Source organism: Triticum urartu, chromosome 5A, assembly GCF_056163025.1.
Source record: "Triticum urartu cultivar PI428250 chromosome 5A, HENAU_Tu73, whole genome shotgun sequence".
In the NCBI taxonomy this organism is placed as follows: domain Eukaryota; kingdom Viridiplantae; phylum Streptophyta; class Magnoliopsida; order Poales; family Poaceae; genus Triticum; species Triticum urartu.
In genome coordinates this window covers 72,193,559-72,213,978 of record NC_141877.1, presented here as the reverse complement: position 1 = coordinate 72,213,978, position 20,420 = coordinate 72,193,559, and the positions used below count along the sequence as shown (strand labels likewise).

General features: G+C 48.3%; 41 non-coding genes across 41 annotated transcripts; all 41 read left to right on the top strand.

Moving 5' to 3' along the window:
• The first annotated feature begins 107 nt into the window (after positions 1 to 107).
• LOC147969720 (5S ribosomal RNA) lies at positions 108 to 226 on the top strand. Its single transcript, XR_015605197.1, has one exon. It is a non-coding gene; the product is annotated as a 5S ribosomal RNA (ribosomal RNA).
• A 364-nt stretch (positions 227 to 590) lies between these two features.
• On the top strand, positions 591 to 709 carry LOC147969719 (5S ribosomal RNA). The gene has a single exon (XR_015605196.1). It is a non-coding gene; the product is annotated as a 5S ribosomal RNA (ribosomal RNA).
• A 364-nt stretch (positions 710 to 1,073) lies between these two features.
• LOC147969718 (5S ribosomal RNA) lies at positions 1,074 to 1,192 on the top strand. The gene has a single exon (XR_015605195.1). It is a non-coding gene; the product is annotated as a 5S ribosomal RNA (ribosomal RNA).
• A 364-nt stretch (positions 1,193 to 1,556) lies between these two features.
• On the top strand, positions 1,557 to 1,675 carry LOC147969717 (5S ribosomal RNA). The gene has a single exon (XR_015606015.1). It is a non-coding gene; the product is annotated as a 5S ribosomal RNA (ribosomal RNA).
• A 364-nt stretch (positions 1,676 to 2,039) lies between these two features.
• Positions 2,040 to 2,158, top strand: LOC147969716 (5S ribosomal RNA). The gene has a single exon (XR_015606014.1). It is a non-coding gene; the product is annotated as a 5S ribosomal RNA (ribosomal RNA).
• Positions 2,159 to 2,522: 364 nt separating this feature from the next.
• LOC147969715 (5S ribosomal RNA) lies at positions 2,523 to 2,641 on the top strand. Its single transcript, XR_015605194.1, has one exon. It is a non-coding gene; the product is annotated as a 5S ribosomal RNA (ribosomal RNA).
• Positions 2,642 to 3,168: 527 nt separating this feature from the next.
• Positions 3,169 to 3,287, top strand: LOC147969714 (5S ribosomal RNA). Its single transcript, XR_015605192.1, has one exon. It is a non-coding gene; the product is annotated as a 5S ribosomal RNA (ribosomal RNA).
• A 364-nt stretch (positions 3,288 to 3,651) lies between these two features.
• Positions 3,652 to 3,770, top strand: LOC147969713 (5S ribosomal RNA). Its single transcript, XR_015605191.1, has one exon. It is a non-coding gene; the product is annotated as a 5S ribosomal RNA (ribosomal RNA).
• Positions 3,771 to 4,134: 364 nt separating this feature from the next.
• Positions 4,135 to 4,253, top strand: LOC147969712 (5S ribosomal RNA). The gene has a single exon (XR_015605190.1). It is a non-coding gene; the product is annotated as a 5S ribosomal RNA (ribosomal RNA).
• A 364-nt stretch (positions 4,254 to 4,617) lies between these two features.
• Positions 4,618 to 4,736, top strand: LOC147969711 (5S ribosomal RNA). Its single transcript, XR_015605189.1, has one exon. It is a non-coding gene; the product is annotated as a 5S ribosomal RNA (ribosomal RNA).
• A 364-nt stretch (positions 4,737 to 5,100) lies between these two features.
• LOC147969710 (5S ribosomal RNA) lies at positions 5,101 to 5,219 on the top strand. Its single transcript, XR_015605188.1, has one exon. It is a non-coding gene; the product is annotated as a 5S ribosomal RNA (ribosomal RNA).
• A 364-nt stretch (positions 5,220 to 5,583) lies between these two features.
• LOC147969709 (5S ribosomal RNA) lies at positions 5,584 to 5,702 on the top strand. The gene has a single exon (XR_015605187.1). It is a non-coding gene; the product is annotated as a 5S ribosomal RNA (ribosomal RNA).
• Positions 5,703 to 6,066: 364 nt separating this feature from the next.
• On the top strand, positions 6,067 to 6,185 carry LOC147969708 (5S ribosomal RNA). Its single transcript, XR_015606012.1, has one exon. It is a non-coding gene; the product is annotated as a 5S ribosomal RNA (ribosomal RNA).
• A 364-nt stretch (positions 6,186 to 6,549) lies between these two features.
• On the top strand, positions 6,550 to 6,668 carry LOC147969707 (5S ribosomal RNA). The gene has a single exon (XR_015605186.1). It is a non-coding gene; the product is annotated as a 5S ribosomal RNA (ribosomal RNA).
• A 364-nt stretch (positions 6,669 to 7,032) lies between these two features.
• LOC147969706 (5S ribosomal RNA) lies at positions 7,033 to 7,151 on the top strand. Its single transcript, XR_015605185.1, has one exon. It is a non-coding gene; the product is annotated as a 5S ribosomal RNA (ribosomal RNA).
• A 364-nt stretch (positions 7,152 to 7,515) lies between these two features.
• On the top strand, positions 7,516 to 7,634 carry LOC147969705 (5S ribosomal RNA). The gene has a single exon (XR_015605184.1). It is a non-coding gene; the product is annotated as a 5S ribosomal RNA (ribosomal RNA).
• Positions 7,635 to 7,998: 364 nt separating this feature from the next.
• On the top strand, positions 7,999 to 8,117 carry LOC147969704 (5S ribosomal RNA). The gene has a single exon (XR_015605183.1). It is a non-coding gene; the product is annotated as a 5S ribosomal RNA (ribosomal RNA).
• Positions 8,118 to 8,481: 364 nt separating this feature from the next.
• Positions 8,482 to 8,600, top strand: LOC147969703 (5S ribosomal RNA). The gene has a single exon (XR_015605181.1). It is a non-coding gene; the product is annotated as a 5S ribosomal RNA (ribosomal RNA).
• Positions 8,601 to 8,964: 364 nt separating this feature from the next.
• Positions 8,965 to 9,083, top strand: LOC147969702 (5S ribosomal RNA). The gene has a single exon (XR_015605180.1). It is a non-coding gene; the product is annotated as a 5S ribosomal RNA (ribosomal RNA).
• A 364-nt stretch (positions 9,084 to 9,447) lies between these two features.
• On the top strand, positions 9,448 to 9,566 carry LOC147969701 (5S ribosomal RNA). Its single transcript, XR_015605179.1, has one exon. It is a non-coding gene; the product is annotated as a 5S ribosomal RNA (ribosomal RNA).
• A 364-nt stretch (positions 9,567 to 9,930) lies between these two features.
• On the top strand, positions 9,931 to 10,049 carry LOC147969700 (5S ribosomal RNA). The gene has a single exon (XR_015605178.1). It is a non-coding gene; the product is annotated as a 5S ribosomal RNA (ribosomal RNA).
• A 364-nt stretch (positions 10,050 to 10,413) lies between these two features.
• Positions 10,414 to 10,532, top strand: LOC147969699 (5S ribosomal RNA). Its single transcript, XR_015605177.1, has one exon. It is a non-coding gene; the product is annotated as a 5S ribosomal RNA (ribosomal RNA).
• A 780-nt stretch (positions 10,533 to 11,312) lies between these two features.
• On the top strand, positions 11,313 to 11,431 carry LOC147969698 (5S ribosomal RNA). The gene has a single exon (XR_015605176.1). It is a non-coding gene; the product is annotated as a 5S ribosomal RNA (ribosomal RNA).
• A 364-nt stretch (positions 11,432 to 11,795) lies between these two features.
• On the top strand, positions 11,796 to 11,914 carry LOC147969697 (5S ribosomal RNA). The gene has a single exon (XR_015605175.1). It is a non-coding gene; the product is annotated as a 5S ribosomal RNA (ribosomal RNA).
• A 364-nt stretch (positions 11,915 to 12,278) lies between these two features.
• Positions 12,279 to 12,397, top strand: LOC147969696 (5S ribosomal RNA). Its single transcript, XR_015605174.1, has one exon. It is a non-coding gene; the product is annotated as a 5S ribosomal RNA (ribosomal RNA).
• Positions 12,398 to 12,761: 364 nt separating this feature from the next.
• Positions 12,762 to 12,880, top strand: LOC147969695 (5S ribosomal RNA). The gene has a single exon (XR_015605787.1). It is a non-coding gene; the product is annotated as a 5S ribosomal RNA (ribosomal RNA).
• A 364-nt stretch (positions 12,881 to 13,244) lies between these two features.
• LOC147969694 (5S ribosomal RNA) lies at positions 13,245 to 13,363 on the top strand. The gene has a single exon (XR_015605173.1). It is a non-coding gene; the product is annotated as a 5S ribosomal RNA (ribosomal RNA).
• Positions 13,364 to 13,727: 364 nt separating this feature from the next.
• On the top strand, positions 13,728 to 13,846 carry LOC147969693 (5S ribosomal RNA). Its single transcript, XR_015605172.1, has one exon. It is a non-coding gene; the product is annotated as a 5S ribosomal RNA (ribosomal RNA).
• A 364-nt stretch (positions 13,847 to 14,210) lies between these two features.
• Positions 14,211 to 14,329, top strand: LOC147969692 (5S ribosomal RNA). Its single transcript, XR_015606100.1, has one exon. It is a non-coding gene; the product is annotated as a 5S ribosomal RNA (ribosomal RNA).
• A 364-nt stretch (positions 14,330 to 14,693) lies between these two features.
• Positions 14,694 to 14,812, top strand: LOC147969691 (5S ribosomal RNA). The gene has a single exon (XR_015605170.1). It is a non-coding gene; the product is annotated as a 5S ribosomal RNA (ribosomal RNA).
• Positions 14,813 to 15,176: 364 nt separating this feature from the next.
• On the top strand, positions 15,177 to 15,295 carry LOC147969690 (5S ribosomal RNA). Its single transcript, XR_015605169.1, has one exon. It is a non-coding gene; the product is annotated as a 5S ribosomal RNA (ribosomal RNA).
• Positions 15,296 to 15,659: 364 nt separating this feature from the next.
• On the top strand, positions 15,660 to 15,778 carry LOC147969689 (5S ribosomal RNA). The gene has a single exon (XR_015605168.1). It is a non-coding gene; the product is annotated as a 5S ribosomal RNA (ribosomal RNA).
• A 364-nt stretch (positions 15,779 to 16,142) lies between these two features.
• On the top strand, positions 16,143 to 16,261 carry LOC147969688 (5S ribosomal RNA). The gene has a single exon (XR_015605912.1). It is a non-coding gene; the product is annotated as a 5S ribosomal RNA (ribosomal RNA).
• A 364-nt stretch (positions 16,262 to 16,625) lies between these two features.
• LOC147969687 (5S ribosomal RNA) lies at positions 16,626 to 16,744 on the top strand. The gene has a single exon (XR_015605167.1). It is a non-coding gene; the product is annotated as a 5S ribosomal RNA (ribosomal RNA).
• Positions 16,745 to 17,108: 364 nt separating this feature from the next.
• Positions 17,109 to 17,227, top strand: LOC147969686 (5S ribosomal RNA). Its single transcript, XR_015605166.1, has one exon. It is a non-coding gene; the product is annotated as a 5S ribosomal RNA (ribosomal RNA).
• Positions 17,228 to 17,591: 364 nt separating this feature from the next.
• On the top strand, positions 17,592 to 17,710 carry LOC147969685 (5S ribosomal RNA). Its single transcript, XR_015605165.1, has one exon. It is a non-coding gene; the product is annotated as a 5S ribosomal RNA (ribosomal RNA).
• A 364-nt stretch (positions 17,711 to 18,074) lies between these two features.
• LOC147969684 (5S ribosomal RNA) lies at positions 18,075 to 18,193 on the top strand. The gene has a single exon (XR_015605164.1). It is a non-coding gene; the product is annotated as a 5S ribosomal RNA (ribosomal RNA).
• A 364-nt stretch (positions 18,194 to 18,557) lies between these two features.
• Positions 18,558 to 18,676, top strand: LOC147969683 (5S ribosomal RNA). Its single transcript, XR_015605911.1, has one exon. It is a non-coding gene; the product is annotated as a 5S ribosomal RNA (ribosomal RNA).
• Positions 18,677 to 19,040: 364 nt separating this feature from the next.
• On the top strand, positions 19,041 to 19,159 carry LOC147969682 (5S ribosomal RNA). Its single transcript, XR_015605163.1, has one exon. It is a non-coding gene; the product is annotated as a 5S ribosomal RNA (ribosomal RNA).
• Positions 19,160 to 19,523: 364 nt separating this feature from the next.
• LOC147969681 (5S ribosomal RNA) lies at positions 19,524 to 19,642 on the top strand. The gene has a single exon (XR_015605910.1). It is a non-coding gene; the product is annotated as a 5S ribosomal RNA (ribosomal RNA).
• Positions 19,643 to 20,006: 364 nt separating this feature from the next.
• On the top strand, positions 20,007 to 20,125 carry LOC147969680 (5S ribosomal RNA). Its single transcript, XR_015605162.1, has one exon. It is a non-coding gene; the product is annotated as a 5S ribosomal RNA (ribosomal RNA).
• The last annotated feature ends 295 nt before the right edge of the window (positions 20,126 to 20,420 follow it).

Here is a 20,420-nt window from a genome sequence, read left to right as displayed (position 1 = left end):
TTATCCATTAGTAGGCGACGGTTGTAATGGTAGTAAGAATGTATAGCCGTCTTTGCAGCGGACGTGGGAGTGGGAAGCATAAGGGATGAAGCCGGGGGTGACATGTCGGATGCGATCATACCAGCACTAAAGCACCGGATCCCATCAGAACTCCGAAGTTAAGCGTGCTTGGGCGAGAGTAGTACTAGGATGGGTGACCTCCTGGGAAGTCCTCGTGTTGCATTCCCTTTTTAATTATTTTTGTACGTACGTGAGGAACAGAACGCACGTGCGTGATATATATTAAGCCTGTCATCATATTTTTGACATTTGCGATATGTTTTAGCTCGGAGCTCGTTAGTCACGCGGCTAGGGAGAGTTGGGGCGCGAAAAGCGCGTTGTGAAAGGGGTGTAAAGTACGTGTTGCTGCGGTATAGAGGGAGGGGTGGAAATAGTGGTAAACTCGTCTTCGTAGTTGAGCGAGAGAGTAAGTAGTATAGGGCATTATCCATTAGTAGGCGACGGTTGTAATGGTAGTAAGAATGTATAGCCGTCTTTGCAGCGGACGTGGGAGTGGGAAGCATAAGGGATGAAGCCGGGGGTGACATGTCGGATGCGATCATACCAGCACTAAAGCACCGGATCCCATCAGAACTCCGAAGTTAAGCGTGCTTGGGCGAGAGTAGTACTAGGATGGGTGACCTCCTGGGAAGTCCTCGTGTTGCATTCCCTTTTTAATTATTTTTGTACGTACGTGAGGAACAGAACGCACGTGCGTGATATATATTAAGCCTGTCATCATATTTTTGACATTTGCGATATGTTTTAGCTCGGAGCTCGTTAGTCACGCGGCTAGGGAGAGTTGGGGCGCGAAAAGCGCGTTGTGAAAGGGGTGTAAAATACGTGTTGCTGCGGTATAGAGGGAGGGGTGGAAATAGTGGTAAACTCGTCTTCGTAGTTGAGCGAGAGAGTAAGTAGTATAGGGCATTATCCATTAGTAGGCGACGGTTGTAATGGTAGTAAGAATGTATAGCCGTCTTTGCAGCGGACGTGGGAGTGGGAAGCATAAGGGATGAAGCCGGGGGTGACATGTCGGATGCGATCATACCAGCACTAAAGCACCGGATCCCATCAGAACTCCGAAGTTAAGCGTGCTTGGGCGAGAGTAGTACTAGGATGGGTGACCTCCTGGGAAGTCCTCGTGTTGCATTCCCTTTTTAATTATTTTTGTACGTACGTGAGGAACAGAACGCACGTGCGTGATATATATTAAGCCTGTCATCATATTTTTGACATTTGCGATATGTTTTAGCTCGGAGCTCGTTAGTCACGCGGCTAGGGAGAGTTGGGGCGCGAAAAGCGCGTTGTGAAAGGGGTGTAAAATACGTGTTGCTGCGGTATAGAGGGAGGGGTGGAAATAGTGGTAAACTCGTCTTCGTAGTTGAGCGAGAGAGTAAGTAGTATAGGGCATTATCCATTAGTAGGCGACGGTTGTAATGGTAGTAAGAATGTATAGCCGTCTTTGCAACGGACGTGGGAGTGGGAAGCATAAGGGATGAAGCCGGGGGTGACATGTCGGATGCGATCAAACCAGCACTAAAGCACCGGATCCCATCAGAACTCCGAAGTTAAGCGTGCTTGGGCGAGAGTAGTACTAGGATGGGTGACCTCCTGGGAAGTCCTCGTGTTGCATTCCCTTTTTAATTATTTTTGTACGTACGTGAGGAACAGAACGCACGTGCGTGATATATATTAAGCCTGTCATCATATTTTTGACATTTGCGATATGTTTTAGCTCGGAGCTCGTTAGTCACGCGGCTAGGGAGAGTTGGGGCGCGAAAAGCGCGTTGTGAAAGGGGTGTAAAATACGTGTTGCTGCGGTATAGAGGGAGGGGTGGAAATAGTGGTAAACTCGTCTTCGTAGTTGAGCGAGAGAGTAAGTAGTATAGGGCATTATCCATTAGTAGGCGACGGTTGTAATGGTAGTAAGAATGTATAGCCGTCTTTGCAGCGGACGTGGGAGTGGGAAGCATAAGGGATGAAGCCGGGGGTGACATGTCGGATGCGATCAAACCAGCACTAAAGCACCGGATCCCATCAGAACTCCGAAGTTAAGCGTGCTTGGGCGAGAGTAGTACTAGGATGGGTGACCTCCTGGGAAGTCCTCGTGTTGCATTCCCTTTTTAATTATTTTTGTACGTACGTGAGGAACAGAACGCACGTGCGTGATATATATTAAGCCTGTCATCATATTTTTGACATTTGCGATATGTTTTAGCTCGGAGCTCGTTAGTCACGCGGCTAGGGAGAGTTGGGGCGCGAAAAGCGCGTTGTGAAAGGGGTGTAAAATACGTGTTGCTGCGGTATAGAGGGAGGGGTGGAAATAGTGGTAAACTCGTCTTTGTAGTTGAGCGAGAGAGTAAGTAGTATAGGGCATTATCCATTAGTAGGCGACGGTTGTAATGGTAGTAAGAATGTATAGCCGTCTTTGCAGCGGACGTGGGAGTGGGAAGCATAAGGGATGAAGCCGGGGGTGACATGTCGGATGCGATCATACCAGCACTAAAGCACCGGATCCCATCAGAACTCCGAAGTTAAGCGTGCTTGGGCGAGAGTAGTACTAGGATGGGTGACCTCCTGGGAAGTCCTCGTGTTGCATTCCCTTTTTAATTATTTTTGTACGTACGTGAGGAACAGAACGCACGTGCGTGATATATATTAAGCCTGTCATCATATTTTTGACATTTGCGATATGTTTTAGCTCGGAGCTCGTTAGTCACGCGGCTAGGGAGAGTTGGGGCGCGAAAAGCGCGTTGTGAAAGGGGTGTAAAATACGTGTTGCTGCGGTATAGAGGGACAGAACGCACGTGCGTGATATATATTAAGCCTGTCATCATATTTTTGACATTTGCGATATGTTTTAGCTCGGAGCTCGTTAGTCACGCGGCTAGGGAGATTTGGGGCGCGAAAAGCGCGTTGTGAAAGGGGTGTAAAATACGTGTTGCTGCGGTATAGAGGGAGGGGTGGAAATAGTGGTAAACTCGTCTTCGTAGTTGAGCGAGAGAGTAAGTAGTATAGGGCATTATCCATTAGTAGGCGACGGTTGTAATGGTAGTAAGAATGTATAGCCGTCTTTGCAGCGTACGTGGGAGTGGGAAGCATAAGGGATGAAGCCGGGGGTGACATGTCGGATGCGATCATACCAGCACTAAAGCACCGGATCCCATCAGAACTCCGAAGTTAAGCGTGCTTGGGCGAGAGTAGTACTAGGATGGGTGACCTCCTGGGAAGTCCTCGTGTTGCATTCCCTTTTTAATTATTTTTGTACGTACGTGAGGAACAGAACGCACGTGCGTGATATATATTAAGCCTGTCATCATATTTTTGACATTTGCGATATGTTTTAGCTCGGAGCTCGTTAGTCACGCGGCTAGGGAGAGTTGGGGCGCGAAAAGCGCGTTGTGAAAGGGGTGTAAAATACGTGTTGCTGCGGTATAGAGGGAGGGGTGGAAATAGTGGTAAACTCGTCTTCGTAGTTGAGCGAGAGAGTAAGTAGTATAGGGCATTATCCATTAGTAGGCGACGGTTGTAATGGTAGTAAGAATGTATAGCCGTCTTTGCAGCGGACGTGGGAGTGGGAAGCATAAGGGATGAAGCCGGGGGTGACATGTCGGATGCGATCATACCAGCACTAAAGCACCGGATCCCATCAGAACTCCGAAGTTAAGCGTGCTTGGGCGAGAGTAGTACTAGGATGGGTGACCTCCTGGGAAGTCCTCGTGTTGCATTCCCTTTTTAATTATTTTTGTACGTACGTGAGGAACAGAACGCACGTGCGTGATATATATTAAGCCTGTCATCATATTTTTGACATTTGCGATATGTTTTAGCTCGGAGCTCGTTAGTCACGCGGCTAGGGAGAGTTGGGGCGCGAAAAGCGCGTTGTGAAAGGGGTGTAAAATACGTGTTGCTGCGGTATAGAGGGAGGGGTGGAAATAGTGGTAAACTCGTCTTCGTAGTTGAGCGAGAGAGTAAGTAGTATAGGGCATTATCCATTAGTAGGCGACGGTTGTAATGGTAGTAAGAATGTATAGCCGTCTTTGCAGCGGACGTGGGAGTGGGAAGCATAAGGGATGAAGCCGGGGGTGACATGTCGGATGCGATCATACCAGCACTAAAGCACCGGATCCCATCAGAACTCCGAAGTTAAGCGTGCTTGGGCGAGAGTAGTACTAGGATGGGTGACCTCCTGGGAAGTCCTCGTGTTGCATTCCCTTTTTAATTATTTTTGTACGTACGTGAGGAACAGAACGCACGTGCGTGATATATATTAAGCCTGTCATCATATTTTTGACATTTGCGATATGTTTTAGCTCGGAGCTCGTTAGTCACGCGGCTAGGGAGAGTTGGGGCGCGAAAAGCGCGTTGTGAAAGGGGTGTAAAATACGTGTTGCTGCGGTATAGAGGGAGGGGTGGAAATAGTGGTAAACTCGTCTTCGTAGTTGAGCGAGAGAGTAAGTAGTATAGGGCATTATCCATTAGTAGGCGACGGTTGTAATGGTAGTAAGAATGTATAGCCGTCTTTGCAGCGGACGTGGGAGTGGGAAGCATAAGGGATGAAGCCGGGGGTGACATGTCGGATGCGATCATACCAGCACTAAAGCACCGGATCCCATCAGAACTCCGAAGTTAAGCGTGCTTGGGCGAGAGTAGTACTAGGATGGGTGACCTCCTGGGAAGTCCTCGTGTTGCATTCCCTTTTTAATTATTTTTGTACGTACGTGAGGAACAGAACGCACGTGCGTGATATATATTAAGCCTGTCATCATATTTTTGACATTTGCGATATGTTTTAGCTCGGAGCTCGTTAGTCACGCGGCTAGGGAGAGTTGGGGCGCGAAAAGCGCGTTGTGAAAGGGGTGTAAAATACGTGTTGCTGCGGTATAGAGGGAGGGGTGGAAATAGTGGTAAACTCGTCTTCGTAGTTGAGCGAGAGAGTAAGTAGTATAGGGCATTATCCATTAGTAGGCGACGGTTGTAATGGTAGTAAGAATGTATAGCCGTCTTTGCAGCGGACGTGGGAGTGGGAAGCATAAGGGATGAAGCCGGGGGTGACATGTCGGATGCGATCATACCAGCACTAAAGCACCGGATCCCATCAGAACTCCGAAGTTAAGCGTGCTTGGGCGAGAGTAGTACTAGGATGGGTGACCTCCTGGGAAGTCCTCGTGTTGCATTCCCTTTTTAATTATTTTTGTACGTACGTGAGGAACAGAACGCACGTGCGTGATATATATTAAGCCTGTCATCATATTTTTGACATTTGCGATATGTTTTAGCTCGGAGCTCGTTAGTCACGCGGCTAGGGAGAGTTGGGGCGCGAAAAGCGCGTTGTGAAAGGGGTGTAAAATACGTGTTGCTGCGGTATAGAGGGAGGGGTGGAAATAGTGGTAAACTCGTCTTCGTAGTTGAGCGAGAGAGTAAGTAGTATAGGGCATTATCCATTAGTAGGCGACGGTTGTAATGGTAGTAAGAATGTATAGCCGTCTTTGCAGCGGACGTGGGAGTGGGAAGCATAAGGGATGAAGCCGGGGGTGACATGTCGGATGCGATCATACCAGCACTAAAGCACCGGATCCCATCAGAACTCCGAAGTTAAGCGTGCTTGGGCGAGAGTAGTACTAGGATGGGTGACCTCCTGGGAAGTCCTCGTGTTGCATTCCCTTTTTAATTATTTTTGTACGTACGTGAGGAACAGAACGCACGTGCGTGATATATATTAAGCCTGTCATCATATTTTTGACATTTGCGATATGTTTTAGCTCGGAGCTCGTTAGTCACGCGGCTAGGGAGAGTTGGGGCGCGAAAAGCGCGTTGTGAAAGGGGTGTAAAATACGTGTTGCTGCGGTATAGAGGGAGGGGTGGAAATAGTGGTAAACTCGTCTTCGTAGTTGAGCGAGAGAGTAAGTAGTATAGGGCATTATCCATTAGTAGGCGACGGTTGTAATGGTAGTAAGAATGTATAGCCGTCTTTGCAGCGGACGTGGGAGTGGGAAGCATAAGGGATGAAGCCGGGGGTGACATGTCGGATGCGATCATACCAGCACTAAAGCACCGGATTCCATCAGAACTCCGAAGTTAAGCGTGCTTGGGCGAGAGTAGTACTAGGATGGGTGACCTCCTGGGAAGTCCTCGTGTTGCATTCCCTTTTTAATTATTTTTGTACGTACGTGAGGAACAGAACGCACGTGCGTGATATATATTAAGCCTGTCATCATATTTTTGACATTTGCGATATGTTTTAGCTCGGAGCTCGTTAGTCACGCGGCTAGGGAGAGTTGGGGCGCGAAAAGCGCGTTGTGAAAGGGGTGTAAAATACGTGTTGCTGCGGTATAGAGGGAGGGGTGGAAATAGTGGTAAACTCGTCTTCGTAGTTGAGCGAGAGAGTAAGTAGTATAGGGCATTATCCATTAGTAGGCGACGGTTGTAATGGTAGTAAGAATGTATAGCCGTCTTTGCAGCGGACGTGGGAGTGGGAAGCATAAGGGATGAAGCCGGGGGTGACATGTCGGATGCGATCATACCAGCACTAAAGCACCGGATCCCATCAGAACTCCGAAGTTAAGCGTGCTTGGGCGAGAGTAGTACTAGGATGGGTGACCTCCTGGGAAGTCCTCGTGTTGCATTCCCTTTTTAATTATTTTTGTACGTACGTGAGGAACAGAACGCACGTGCGTGATATATATTAAGCCTGTCATCATATTTTTGACATTTGCGATATGTTTTAGCTCGGAGCTCGTTAGTCACGCGGCTAGGGAGAGTTGGGGCGCGAAAAGCGCGTTGTGAAAGGGGTGTAAAATACGTGTTGCTGCGGTATAGAGGGAGGGGTGGAAATAGTGGTAAACTCGTCTTCGTAGTTGAGCGAGAGAGTAAGTAGTATAGGGCATTATCCATTAGTAGGCGACGGTTGTAATGGTAGTAAGAATGTATAGCCGTCTTTGCAGCGGACGTGGGAGTGGGAAGCATAAGGGATGAAGCCGGGGGTGACATGTCGGATGCGATCATACCAGCACTAAAGCACCGGATCCCATCAGAACTCCGAAGTTAAGCGTGCTTGGGCGAGAGTAGTACTAGGATGGGTGACCTCCTGGGAAGTCCTCGTGTTGCATTCCCTTTTTAATTATTTTTGTACGTACGTGAGGAACAGAACGCACGTGCGTGATATATATTAAGCCTGTCATCATATTTTTGACATTTGCGATATGTTTTAGCTCGGAGCTCGTTAGTCACGCGGCTAGGGAGAGTTGGGGCGCGAAAAGCGCGTTGTGAAAGGGGTGTAAAATACGTGTTGCTGCGGTATAGAGGGAGGGGTGGAAATAGTGGTAAACTCGTCTTCGTAGTTGAGCGAGAGAGTAAGTAGTATAGGGCATTATCCATTAGTAGGCGACGGTTGTAATGGTAGTAAGAATGTATAGCCGTCTTTGCAGCGGACGTGGGAGTGGGAAGCATAAGGGATGAAGCCGGGGGTGACATGTCGGATGCGATCATACCAGCACTAAAGCACCGGATCCCATCAGAACTCCGAAGTTAAGCGTGCTTGGGCGAGAGTAGTACTAGGATGGGTGACCTCCTGGGAAGTCCTCGTGTTGCATTCCCTTTTTAATTATTTTTGTACGTACGTGAGGAACAGAACGCACGTGCGTGATATATATTAAGCCTGTCATCATATTTTTGACATTTGCGATATGTTTTAGCTCGGAGCTCGTTAGTCACGCGGCTAGGGAGAGTTGGGGCGCGAAAAGCGCGTTGTGAAAGGGGTGTAAAATACGTGTTGCTGCGGTATAGAGGGAGGGGTGGAAATAGTGGTAAACTCGTCTTCGTAGTTGAGCGAGAGAGTAAGTAGTATAGGGCATTATCCATTAGTAGGCGACGGTTGTAATGGTAGTAAGAATGTATAGCCGTCTTTGCAGCGGACGTGGGAGTGGGAAGCATAAGGGATGAAGCCGGGGGTGACATGTCGGATGCGATCATACCAGCACTAAAGCACCGGATCCCATCAGAACTCCGAAGTTAAGCGTGCTTGGGCGAGAGTAGTACTAGGATGGGTGACCTCCTGGGAAGTCCTCGTGTTGCATTCCCTTTTTAATTATTTTTGTACGTACGTGAGGAACAGAACGCACGTGCGTGATATATATTAAGCCTGTCATCATATTTTTGACATTTGCGATATGTTTTAGCTCGGAGCTCGTTAGTCACGCGGCTAGGGAGAGTTGGGGCGCGAAAAGCGCGTTGTGAAAGGGGTGTAAAATACGTGTTGCTGCGGTATAGAGGGAGGGGTGGAAATAGTGGTAAACTCGTCTTCGTAGTTGAGCGAGAGAGTAAGTAGTATAGGGCATTATCCATTAGTAGGCGACGGTTGTAATGGTAGTAAGAATGTATAGCCGTCTTTGCAGCGGACGTGGGAGTGGGAAGCATAAGGGATGAAGCCGGGGGTGACATGTCGGATGCGATCATACCAGCACTAAAGCACCGGATCCCATCAGAACTCCGAAGTTAAGCGTGCTTGGGCGAGAGTAGTACTAGGATGGGTGACCTCCTGGGAAGTCCTCGTGTTGCATTCCCTTTTTAATTATTTTTGTACGTACGTGAGGAACAGAACGCACGTGCGTGATATATATTAAGCCTGTCATCATATTTTTGACATTTGCGATATGTTTTAGCTCGGAGCTCGTTAGTCACGCGGCTAGGGAGAGTTGGGGCGCGAAAAGCGCGTTGTGAAAGGGGTGTAAAATACGTGTTGCTGCGGTATAGAGGGAGGGGTGGAAATAGTGGTAAACTCGTCTTCGTAGTTGAGCGAGAGAGTAAGTAGTATAGGGCATTATCCATTAGTAGGCGACGGTTGTAATGGTAGTAAGAATGTATAGCCGTCTTTGCAGCGGACGTGGGAGTGGGAAGCATAAGGGATGAAGCCGGGGGTGACATGTCGGATGCGATCATACCAGCACTAAAGCACCGGATCCCATCAGAACTCCGAAGTTAAGCGTGCTTGGGCGAGAGTAGTACTAGGATGGGTGACCTCCTGGGAAGTCCTCGTGTTGCATTCCCTTTTTAATTATTTTTGTACGTACGTGAGGAACAGAACGCACGTGCGTGATATATATTAAGCCTGTCATCATATTTTTGACATTTGCGATATGTTTTAGCTCGGAGCTCGTTAGTCACGCGGCTAGGGAGAGTTGGGGCGCGAAAAGCGCGTTGTGAAAGGGGTGTAAAATACGTGTTGCTGCGGTATAGAGGGAGGGGTGGAAATAGTGGTAAACTCGTCTTCGTAGTTGAGCGAGAGAGTAAGTAGTATAGGGCATTATCCATTAGTAGGCGACGGTTGTAATGGTAGTAAGAATGTATAGCCGTCTTTGCAGCGGACGTGGGAGTGGGAAGCATAAGGGATGAAGCCGGGGGTGACATGTCGGATGCGATCATACCAGCACTAAAGCACCGGATCCCATCAGAACTCCGAAGTTAAGCGTGCTTGGGCGAGAGTAGTACTAGGATGGGTGACCTCCTGGGAAGTCCTCGTGTTGCATTCCCTTTTTAATTATTTTTGTACGTACGTGAGGAACAGAACGCACGTGCGTGATATATATTAAGCCTGTCATCATATTTTTGACATTTGCGATATGTTTTAGCTCGGAGCTCGTTAGTCACGCGGCTAGGGAGAGTTGGGGCGCGAAAAGCGCGTTGTGAAAGGGGTGTAAAATACGTGTTGCTGCGGTATAGAGGGAGGGGTGGAAATAGTGGTAAACTCGTCTTCGTAGTTGAGCGAGAGAGTAAGTAGTATAGGGCATTATCCATTAGTAGGCGACGGTTGTAATGGTAGTAAGAATGTATAGCCGTCTTTGCAGCGGACGTGGGAGTGGGAAGCATAAGGGATGAAGCCGGGGGTGACATGTCGGATGCGATCATACCAGCACTAAAGCACCGGATCCCATCAGAACTCCGAAGTTAAGCGTGCTTGGGCGAGAGTAGTACTAGGATGGGTGACCTCCTGGGAAGTCCTCGTGTTGCATTCCCTTTTTAATTATTTTTGTACGTACGTGAGGAACAGAACGCACGTGCGTGATATATATTAAGCCTGTCATCATATTTTTGACATTTGCGATATGTTTTAGCTCGGAGCTCGTTAGTCACGCGGCTAGGGAGAGTTGGGGCGCGAAAAGCGCGTTGTGAAAGGGGTGTAAAATACGTGTTGCTGCGGTATAGAGGGAGGGGTGGAAATAGTGGTAAACTCGTCTTCGTAGTTGAGCGAGAGAGTAAGTAGTATAGGGCATTATCCATTAGTAGGCGACGGTTGTAATGGTAGTAAGAATGTATAGCCGTCTTTGCAGCGGACGTGGGAGTGGGAAGCATAAGGGATGAAGCCGGGGGTGACATGTCGGATGCGATCATACCAGCACTAAAGCACCGGATCCCATCAGAACTCCGAAGTTAAGCGTGCTTGGGCGAGAGTAGTACTAGGATGGGTGACCTCCTGGGAAGTCCTCGTGTTGCATTCCCTTTTTAATTATTTTTGTACGTACGTGAGGAACAGAACGCACGTGCGTGATATATATTAAGCCTGTCATCATATTTTTGACATTTGCGATATGTTTTAGCTCGGAGCTCGTTAGTCACGCGGCTAGGGAGAGTTGGGGCGCGAAAAGCGCGTTGTGAAAGGGGTGTAAAATACGTGTTGCTGCGGTATAGAGGGAGGGGTGGAAATCGTGGTAAACTCGTCTTCGTAGTTGAGCGAGAGAGTAAGTAGTATAGGGCATTATCCATTAGTAGGCGACGGTTGTAATGGTAGTAAGAATGTATAGCCGTCTTTGCAGCGGACGTGGGAGTGGGAAGCATAAGGGATGAAGCCGGGGGTGACATGTCGGATGCGATCATACCAGCACTAAAGCCGGGGGAAGTCCTCGTGTTGCATTCCCTTTTTAATTATTTTTGTACGTACGTGAGGAACAGAACGCACGTGCGTGATATATATTAAGCCTGTCATCATATTTTTGACATTTGCGATATGTTTTAGCTCGGAGCTCGTTAGTCACGCGGCTAGGGAGAGTTGGGGCGCGAAAAGCGCGTTGTGAAAGGGGTGTAAAATACGTGTTGCTGCGGTATAGAGGGAGGGGTGGAAATAGTGGTAAACTCGTCTTCGTAGTTGAGCGAGAGAGTAAGTAGTATAGGGCATTATCCATTAGTAGGCGACGGTTGTAATGGTAGTAAGAATGTATAGCCGTCTTTGCAGCGGACGTGGGAGTGGGAAGCATAAGGGATGAAGCCGGGGGTGACATGTCGGATGCGATCATACCAGCACTAAAGCACCGGATCCCATCAGAACTCCGAAGTTAAGCGTGCTTGGGCGAGAGTAGTACTAGGATGGGTGACCTCCTGGGAAGTCCTCGTGTTGCATTCCCTTTTTAATTATTTTTGTACGTACGTGAGGAACAGAACGCACGTGCGTGATATATATTAAGCCTGTCATCATATTTTTGACATTTGCGATATGTTTTAGCTCGGAGCTCGTTAGTCACGCGGCTAGGGAGAGTTGGGGCGCGAAAAGCGCGTTGTGAAAGGGGTGTAAAATACGTGTTGCTGCGGTATAGAGGGAGGGGTGGAAATCGTGGTAAACTCGTCTTCGTAGTTGAGCGAGAGAGTAAGTAGTATAGGGCATTATCCATTAGTAGGCGACGGTTGTAATGGTAGTAAGAATGTATAGCCGTCTTTGCAGCGGACGTGGGAGTGGGAAGCATAAGGGATGAAGCCGGGGGTGACATGTCGGATGCGATCATACCAGCACTAAAGCACCGGATCCCATCAGAACTCCGAAGTTAAGCGTGCTTGGGCGAGAGTAGTACTAGGATGGGTGACCTCCTGGGAAGTCCTCGTGTTGCATTCCCTTTTTAATTATTTTTGTACGTACGTGAGGAACAGAACGCACGTGCGTGATATATATTAAGCCTGTCATCATATTTTTGACATTTGCGATATGTTTTAGCTCGGAGCTCGTTAGTCACGCGGCTAGGGAGAGTTGGGGCGCGAAAAGCGCGTTGTGAAAGGGGTGTAAAATACGTGTTGCTGCGGTATAGAGGGAGGGGTGGAAATAGTGGTAAACTCGTCTTCGTAGTTGAGCGAGAGAGTAAGTAGTATAGGGCATTATCCATTAGTAGGCGACGGTTGTAATGGTAGTAAGAATGTATAGCCGTCTTTGCAGCGGACGTGGGAGTGGGAAGCATAAGGGATGAAGCCGGGGGTGACATGTCGGATGCGATCATACCAGCACTAAAGCACCGGATCCCATCAGAACTCCGAAGTTAAGCGTGCTTGGGCGAGAGTAGTACTAGGATGGGTGACCTCCTGGGAAGTCCTCGTGTTGCATTCCCTTTTTAATTATTTTTGTACGTACGTGAGGAACAGAACGCACGTGCGTGATATATATTAAGCCTGTCATCATATTTTTGACATTTGCGATATGTTTTAGCTCGGAGCTCGTTAGTCACGCGGCTAGGGAGAGTTGGGGCGCGAAAAGCGCGTTGTGAAAGGGGTGTAAAATACGTGTTGCTGCGGTATAGAGGGAGGGGTGGAAATCGTGGTAAACTCGTCTTCGTAGTTGAGCGAGAGAGTAAGTAGTATAGGGCATTATCCATTAGTAGGCGACGGTTGTAATGGTAGTAAGAATGTATAGCCGTCTTTGCAGCGGACGTGGGAGTGGGAAGCATAAGGGATGAAGCCGGGGGTGACATGTCGGATGCGATCATACCAGCACTAAAGCACCGGATCCCATCAGAACTCCGAAGTTAAGCGTGCTTGGGCGAGAGTAGTACTCGGATGGGTGACCTCCTGGGAAGTCCTCGTGTTGCATTCCCTTTTTAATTATTTTTGTACGTACGTGAGGAACAGAACGCACGTGCGTGATATATATTAAGCCTGTCATCATATTTTTGACATTTGCGATATGTTTTAGCTCGGAGCTCGTTAGTCACGCGGCTAGGGAGAGTTGGGGCGCGAAAAGCGCGTTGTGAAAGGGGTGTAAAATACGTGTTGCTGCGGTATAGAGGGAGGGGTGGAAATCGTGGTAAACTCGTCTTCGTAGTTGAGCGAGAGAGTAAGTAGTATAGGGCATTATCCATTAGTAGGCGACGGTTGTAATGGTAGTAAGAATGTATAGCCGTCTTTGCAGCGGACGTGGGAGTGGGAAGCATAAGGGATGAAGCCGGGGGTGACATGTCGGATGCGATCATACCAGCACTAAAGCACCGGATCCCATCAGAACTCCGAAGTTAAGCGTGCTTGGGCGAGAGTAGTACTAGGATGGGTGACCTCCTGGGAAGTCCTCGTGTTGCATTCCCTTTTTAATTATTTTTGTACGTACGTGAGGAACAGAACGCACGTGCGTGATATATATTAAGCCTGTCATCATATTTTTGACATTTGCGATATGTTTTAGCTCGGAGCTCGTTAGTCACACGGCTAGGGAGAGTTGGGGCGCGAAAAGCGCGTTGTGAAAGGGGTGTAAAATACGTGTTGCTGCGGTATAGAGGGAGGGGTGGAAATAGTGGTAAACTCGTCTTCGTAGTTGAGCGAGAGAGTAAGTAGTATAGGGCATTATCCATTAGTAGGCGACGGTTGTAATGGTAGTAAGAATGTATAGCCGTCTTTGTAGCGGACGTGGGAGTGGGAAGCATAAGGGATGAAGCCGGGGGTGACATGTCGGATGCGATCATACCAGCACTAAAGCACCGGATCCCATCAGAACTCCGAAGTTAAGCGTGCTTGGGCGAGAGTAGTACTAGGATGGGTGACCTCCTGGGAAGTCCTCGTGTTGCATTCCCTTTTTAATTATTTTTGTACGTACGTGAGGAACAGAACGCACGTGCGTGATATATATTAAGCCTGTCATCATATTTTTGACATTTGCGATATGTTTTAGCTCGGAGCTCGTTAGTCACGCGGCTAGGGAGAGTTGGGGCGCGAAAAGCGCGTTGTGAAAGGGGTGTAAAATACGTGTTGCTGCGGTATAGAGGGAGGGGTGCAAATAGTGGTAAACTCGTCTTCGTAGTTGAGCGAGAGAGTAAGTAGTATAGGGCATTATCCATTAGTAGGCGACGGTTGTAATGGTAGTAAGAATGTATAGCCGTCTTTGTAGCGGACGTGGGAGTGGGAAGCATAAGGGATGAAGCCGGTGGTAACATGTCGGATGCGATCATACCAGCACTAAAGCACCGGATCCCATCAGAACTTCGAAGTTAAGCGTGCTTGGGCGAGAGTAGTACTAGGATGGGTGACCTCCTGGGAAGTCCTCGTGTTGCATTCCCTTTTTAATTATTTTTGTACGTACGTGAGGAACAGAACGCACGTGCGTGATATATATTAAGCCTGTCATCATATTTTTGACATTTGCGATATGTTTTAGCTCGGAGCTCGTTAGTCACGCGGCTAGGGAGAGTTGGGGCGCGAAAAGCGCGTTGTGAAAGGGGTGTAAAATACGTGTTGCTGCGGTATAGAGGGAGGGGTGCAAATAGTGGTAAACTCGTCTTCGTAGTTGAGCGAGAGAGTAAGTAGTATAGGGCATTATCCATTAGTAGGCGACGGTTGTAATGGTAGTAAGAATGTATAGCCGTCTTTGTAGCGGACGTGGGAGTGGGAAGCATAAGGGATGAAGCCGGTGGTAACATGTCGGATGCGATCATACCAGCACTAAAGCACCGGATCCCATCAGAACTCCGAAGTTAAGCGTGCTTGGGCGAGAGTAGTACTAGGATGGGTGACCTCCTGGGAAGTCCTCGTGTTGCATTCCCTTTTTAATTATTTTTGTACGTACGTGAGGAACAGAACGCACGTGCGTGATATATATTAAGCCTGTCATCATATTTTTGACATTTGCGATATGTTTTAGCTCGGAGCTCGTTAGTCACGCGGCTAGGGAGAGTTGGGGCGCGAAAAGCGCGTTGTGAAAGGGGTGTAAAATACGTGTTGCTGCGGTATAGAGGGAGGGGTGGAAATAGTGGTAAACTCGTCTTCGTAGTTGAGCGAGAGAGTAAGTAGTATAGGGCATTATCCATTAGTAGGCGACGGTTGTAATGGTAGTAAGAATGTATAGCCGTCTTTGTAGCGGACGTGGGAGTGGGAAGCATAAGGGATGAAGCCGGTGGTAACATGTCGGATGCGATCATACCAGCACTAAAGCACCGGATCCCATCAGAACTCCGAAGTTAAGCGTGCTTGGGCGAGAGTAGTACTAGGATGGGTGACCTCCTGGGAAGTCCTCGTGTTGCATTCCCTTTTTAATTATTTTTGTACGTACGTGAGGAACAGAACGCACGTGCGTGATATATATTAAGCCTGTCATCATATTTTTGACATTTGCGATATGTTTTAGCTCGGAGCTCGTTAGTCACGCGGCTAGGGAGAGTTGGGGCGCGAAAAGCGCGTTGTGAAAGGGGTGTAAAATACGTGTTGCTGCGGTATAGAGGGAGGGGTGAAAATAGTGGTAAACTCGTCTTCGTAGTTGAGCGAGAGAGTAAGTAGTATAGGGCATTATCCATTAGTAGGCGACGGTTGTAATGGTAGTAAGAATGTATAGCCGTCTTTGCAGCGGACGTGGGAGTGGGAAGCATAAGGGATGAAGCCGGGGGTGACATGTCGGATGCGATCATACCAGCACTAAAGCACCGGATCCCATCAGAACTCCGAAGTTAAGCGTGCTTGGGCGAGAGTAGTACTAGGATGGGTGACCTCCTGGGAAGTCCTCGTGTTGCATTCCCTTTTTAATTATTTTTGTACGTACGTGAGGAACAGAACGCACGTGCGTGATATATATTAAGCCTGTCATCATATTTTTGACATTTGCGATATGTTTTAGCTCGGAGCTCGTTAGTCACGCGGCTAGGGAGAGTTGGGGCGCGAAAAGCGCGTTGTGAAAGGGGTGTAAAATACGTGTTGCTGCGGTATAGAGGGAGGGGTGGAAATCGTGGTAAACTCGTCTTCGTAGTTGAGCGAGAGAGTAAGTAGTATAGGGCATTATCCATTAGTAGGCGACGGTTGTAATGGTAGTAAGAATGTATAGCCGTCTTTGCAGCGGACGTGGGAGTGGGAAGCATAAGGGATGAAGCCGGGGGTGACATGTCGGATGCGATCATACCAGCACTAAAGCACCGGATCCCATCAGAACTCCGAAGTTAAGCGTGCTTGGGCGAGAGTTGTACTAGGATGGGTGACCTCCTGGGAAGTCCTCGTGTTGCATTCCCTTTTTAATTATTTTTGTACGTACGTGAGGAACAGAACGCACGTGCGTGATATATATTAAGCCTGTCATCATATTTTTGACATTTGCGATATGTTTTAGCTCGGAGCTCGTTAGTCACGCGGCTAGGGAGAGTTGGGGCGCGAAAAGCGCGTTGTGAAAGGGGTGTAAAATACGTGTTGCTGCGGTATAGAGGGAGGGGTGGAAATCGTGGTAAACTCGTCTTCGTAGTTGAGAGAGAGAGTAAGTAGTATAGGGCATTATCCATTAGTAGGCGACGGTTGTAATGGTAGTAAGAATGTATAGCCGTCTTTGCAGCGGACGTGGGAGTGGGAAGCATAAGGGATGAAGCCGGGGGTGACATGTCGGATGCGATCATACCAGCACTAAAGCACCGGATCCCATCAGAACTCCGAAGTTAAGCGTGCTTGGGCGAGAGTAGTACTAGGATGGGTGACCTCCTGGGAAGTCCTCGTGTTGCATTCCCTTTTTAATTATTTTTGTACGTACGTGAGGAACAGAACGCACGTGCGTGATATATATTAAGCCTGTCATCATATTTTTGACATTTGCGATATGTTTTAGCTCGGAGCTCGTTAGTCACGCGGCTAGGGAGAGTTGGGGCGCGAAAAGCGCGTTGTGAAAGGGGTGTAAAATACGTGTTGCTGCGGTATAGAGGGAGGGGTGGAAATCGTGGTAAACTCGTCTTCGTAGTTGAGAGAGAGAGTAAGTAGTATAGGGCATTATCCATTAGTAGGCGACGGTTGTAATGGTAGTAAGAATGTATAGCCGTCTTTGCAGCGGACGTGGGAGTGGGAAGCATAAGGGATGAAGCCGGGGGTGACATGTCGGATGCGATCATACCAGCACTAAAGCACCGGATCCCATCAGAACTCCGAAGTTAAGCGTGCTTGGGCGAGAGTAGTACTAGGATGGGTGACCTCCTGGGAAGTCCTCGTGTTGCATTCCCTTTTTAATTATTTTTGTACGTACGTGAGGAACAGAACGCACGTGCGTGATATATATTAAGCCTGTCATCATATTTTTGACATTTGCGATATGTTTTAGCTCGGAGCTCGTTAGTCACGCGGCTAGGGAGAGTTGGGGCGCGAAAAGCGCGTTGTGAAAGGGGTGTAAAATACGTGTTGCTGCGGTATAGAGGGAGGGGTGGAAATCGTGATAAACTCGTCTTCGTAGTTGAGCGAGAGAGTAAGTAGTATAGGGCATTATCCATTAGTAGGCGACGGTTGTAATGGTAGTAAGAATGTATAGCCGTCTTTGCAGCGGACGTGGGAGTGGGAAGCATAAGGGATGAAGCCGGGGGTGACATGTCGGATGCGATCATACCAGCACTAAAGCACCGGATCCCATCAGAACTCCGAAGTTAAGCGTGCTTGGGCGAGAGTAGTACTAGGATGGGTGACCTCCTGGGAAGTCCTCGTGTTGCATTCCCTTTTTAATTATTTTTGTACGTACGTGAGGAACAGAACGCACGTGCGTGATATATATTAAGCCTGTCATCATATTTTTGACATTTGCGATATGTTTTAGCTCGGAGCTCGTTAGTCACGCGGCTAGGGAGAGTTGGGGCGCGAAAAGCGCGTTGTGAAAGGGGTGTAAAATACGTGTTGCTGCGGTATAGAGGGAGGGGTGGAAATCGTGGTAAACTCGTCTTCGTAGTTGAGCGAGAGAGTAAGTAGTATAGGGCATTATCCATTAGTAGGCGACGGTTGTAATGGTAGTAAGAATGTATAGCCGTCTTTGCAGCGGACGTGGGAGTGGGAAGCATAAGGGATGAAGCCGGGGGTGACATGTCGGATGCGATCATACCAGCACTAAAGCACCGGATCCCATCAGAACTCCGAAGTTAAGCGTGCTTGGGCGAGAGTAGTACTAGGATGGGTGACCTCCTGGGAAGTCCTCGTGTTGCATTCCCTTTTTAATTATTTTTGTACGTACGTGAGGAACAGAACGCACGTGCGTGATATATATTAAGCCTGTCATCATATTTTTGACATTTGCGATATGTTTTAGCTCGGAGCTCGTTAGTCACGCGGCTAGGGAGAGTTGGGGCGCGAAAAGCGCGTTGTGAAAGGGGTGTAAAATACGTGTTGCTGCGGTATAGAGGGAGGGGTGGAAATCGTGGTAAACTCGTCTTCGTAGTTGAGCGAGAGAGTAAGTAGTATAGGGCATTATCCATTAGTAGGCGACGGTTGTAATGGTAGTAAGAATGTATAGCCGTCTTTGCAGCGGACGTGGGAGTGGGAAGCATAAGGGATGAAGCCGGGGGTGACATGTCGGATGCGATCATACCAGCACTAAAGCACCGGATCCCATCAGAACTCCGAAGTTAAGCGTGCTTGGGCGAGAGTTGTACTAGGATGGGTGACCTCCTGGGAAGTCCTCGTGTTGCATTCCCTTTTTAATTATGTTTGTACGTACGTGAGGAACAGAACGCACGTGCGTGATATATATTAAGCCTGTCATCATATTTTTGACATTTGCGATATGTTTTAGCTCGGAGCTCGTTAGTCACGCGGCTAGGGAGAGTTGGGGCGCGAAAAGCGCGTTGTGAAAGGGGTGTAAAATACGTGTTGCTGCGGTATAGAGGGAGGGGTGGAAATAGTGGTAAACTCGTCTTCGTAGTTGAGCGAGAGAGTAAGTAGTATAGGGCATTATCCATTAGTAGGCGACGGTTGTAATGGTAGTAAGAATGTATAGCCGTCTTTGTAGCGGACGTGGGAGTGGGAAGCATAAGGGATGAAGCCGGTGGTAACATGTTGGATGCGATCATACCAGCACTAAAGCACCGGATCCCATCAGAACTCCGAAGTTAAGCGTGCTTGGGCGAGAGTAGTACTAGGATGGGTGACCTCCTGGGAAGTCCTCGTGTTGCATTCCCTTTTTAATTATTTTTGTACGTACGTGAGGAACAGAACGCACGTGCGTGATATATATTAAGCCTGTCATCATATTTTTGACATTTGCGATATGTTTTAGCTCGGAGCTCGTTAGTCACGCGGCTAGGGAGAGTTGGGGCGCGAAAAGCGCGTTGTGAAAGGGGTGTAAAATACGTGTTGCTGCGGTATAGAGGGAGGGGTGGAAATCGTGGTAAACTCGTCTTCGTAGTTGAGCGAGAGAGTAAGTAGTATAGGGCATTATCCATTAGTAGGCGACGGTTGTAATGGTAGTAAGAATGTATAGCCGTCTTTGCAGCGGACGTGGGAGTGGGAAGCATAAGGGATGAAGCCGGGGGTGACATGTCGGATGCGATCATACCAGCACTAAAGCACCGGATCCCATCAGAACTCCGAAGTTAAGCGTGCTTGGGCGAGAGTTGTACTAGGATGGGTGACCTCCTGGGAAGTCCTCGTGTTGCATTCCCTTTTTAATTATGTTTGTACGTACGTGAGGAACAGAACGCACGTGCGTGATATATATTAAGCCTGTCATCATATTTTTGACATTTGCGATATGTTTTAGCTCGGAGCTCGTTAGTCACGCGGCTAGGGAGAGTTGGGGCGCGAAAAGCGCGTTGTGAAAGGGGTGTAAAATACGTGTTGCTGCGGTATAGAGGGAGGGGTGGAAATAGTGGTAAACTCGTCTTCGTAGTTGAGCGAGAGAGTAAGTAGTATAGGGCATTATCCATTAGTAGGCGACGGTTGTAATGGTAGTAAGAATGTATAGCCGTCTTTGTAGCGGACGTGGGAGTGGGAAGCATAAGGGATGAAGCCGGTGGTAACATGTTGGATGCGATCATACCAGCACTAAAGCACCGGATCCCATCAGAACTCCGAAGTTAAGCGTGCTTGGGCGAGAGTAGTACTAGGATGGGTGACCTCCTGGGAAGTCCTCGTGTTGCATTCCCTTTTTAATTATTTTTGTACGTACGTGAGGAACAGAACGCACGTGCGTGATATATATTAAGCCTGTCATCATATTTTTGACATTTGCGATATGTTTTAGCTCGGAGCTCGTTAGTCACGCGGCTAGGGAGAGTTGGGGCGCGAAAAGCGCGTTGTGAAAGGGGTGTAAAATACGTGTTGCTGCGGTATAGAGGGAGGGGTGGAAATAGTGGTAAACTCGTCTTCGTAGTTGAGCGAGAGAGTAAGTAGTATAGGGCATTATCCATTAGTAGGCGACGGTTGTAATGGTAGTAAGA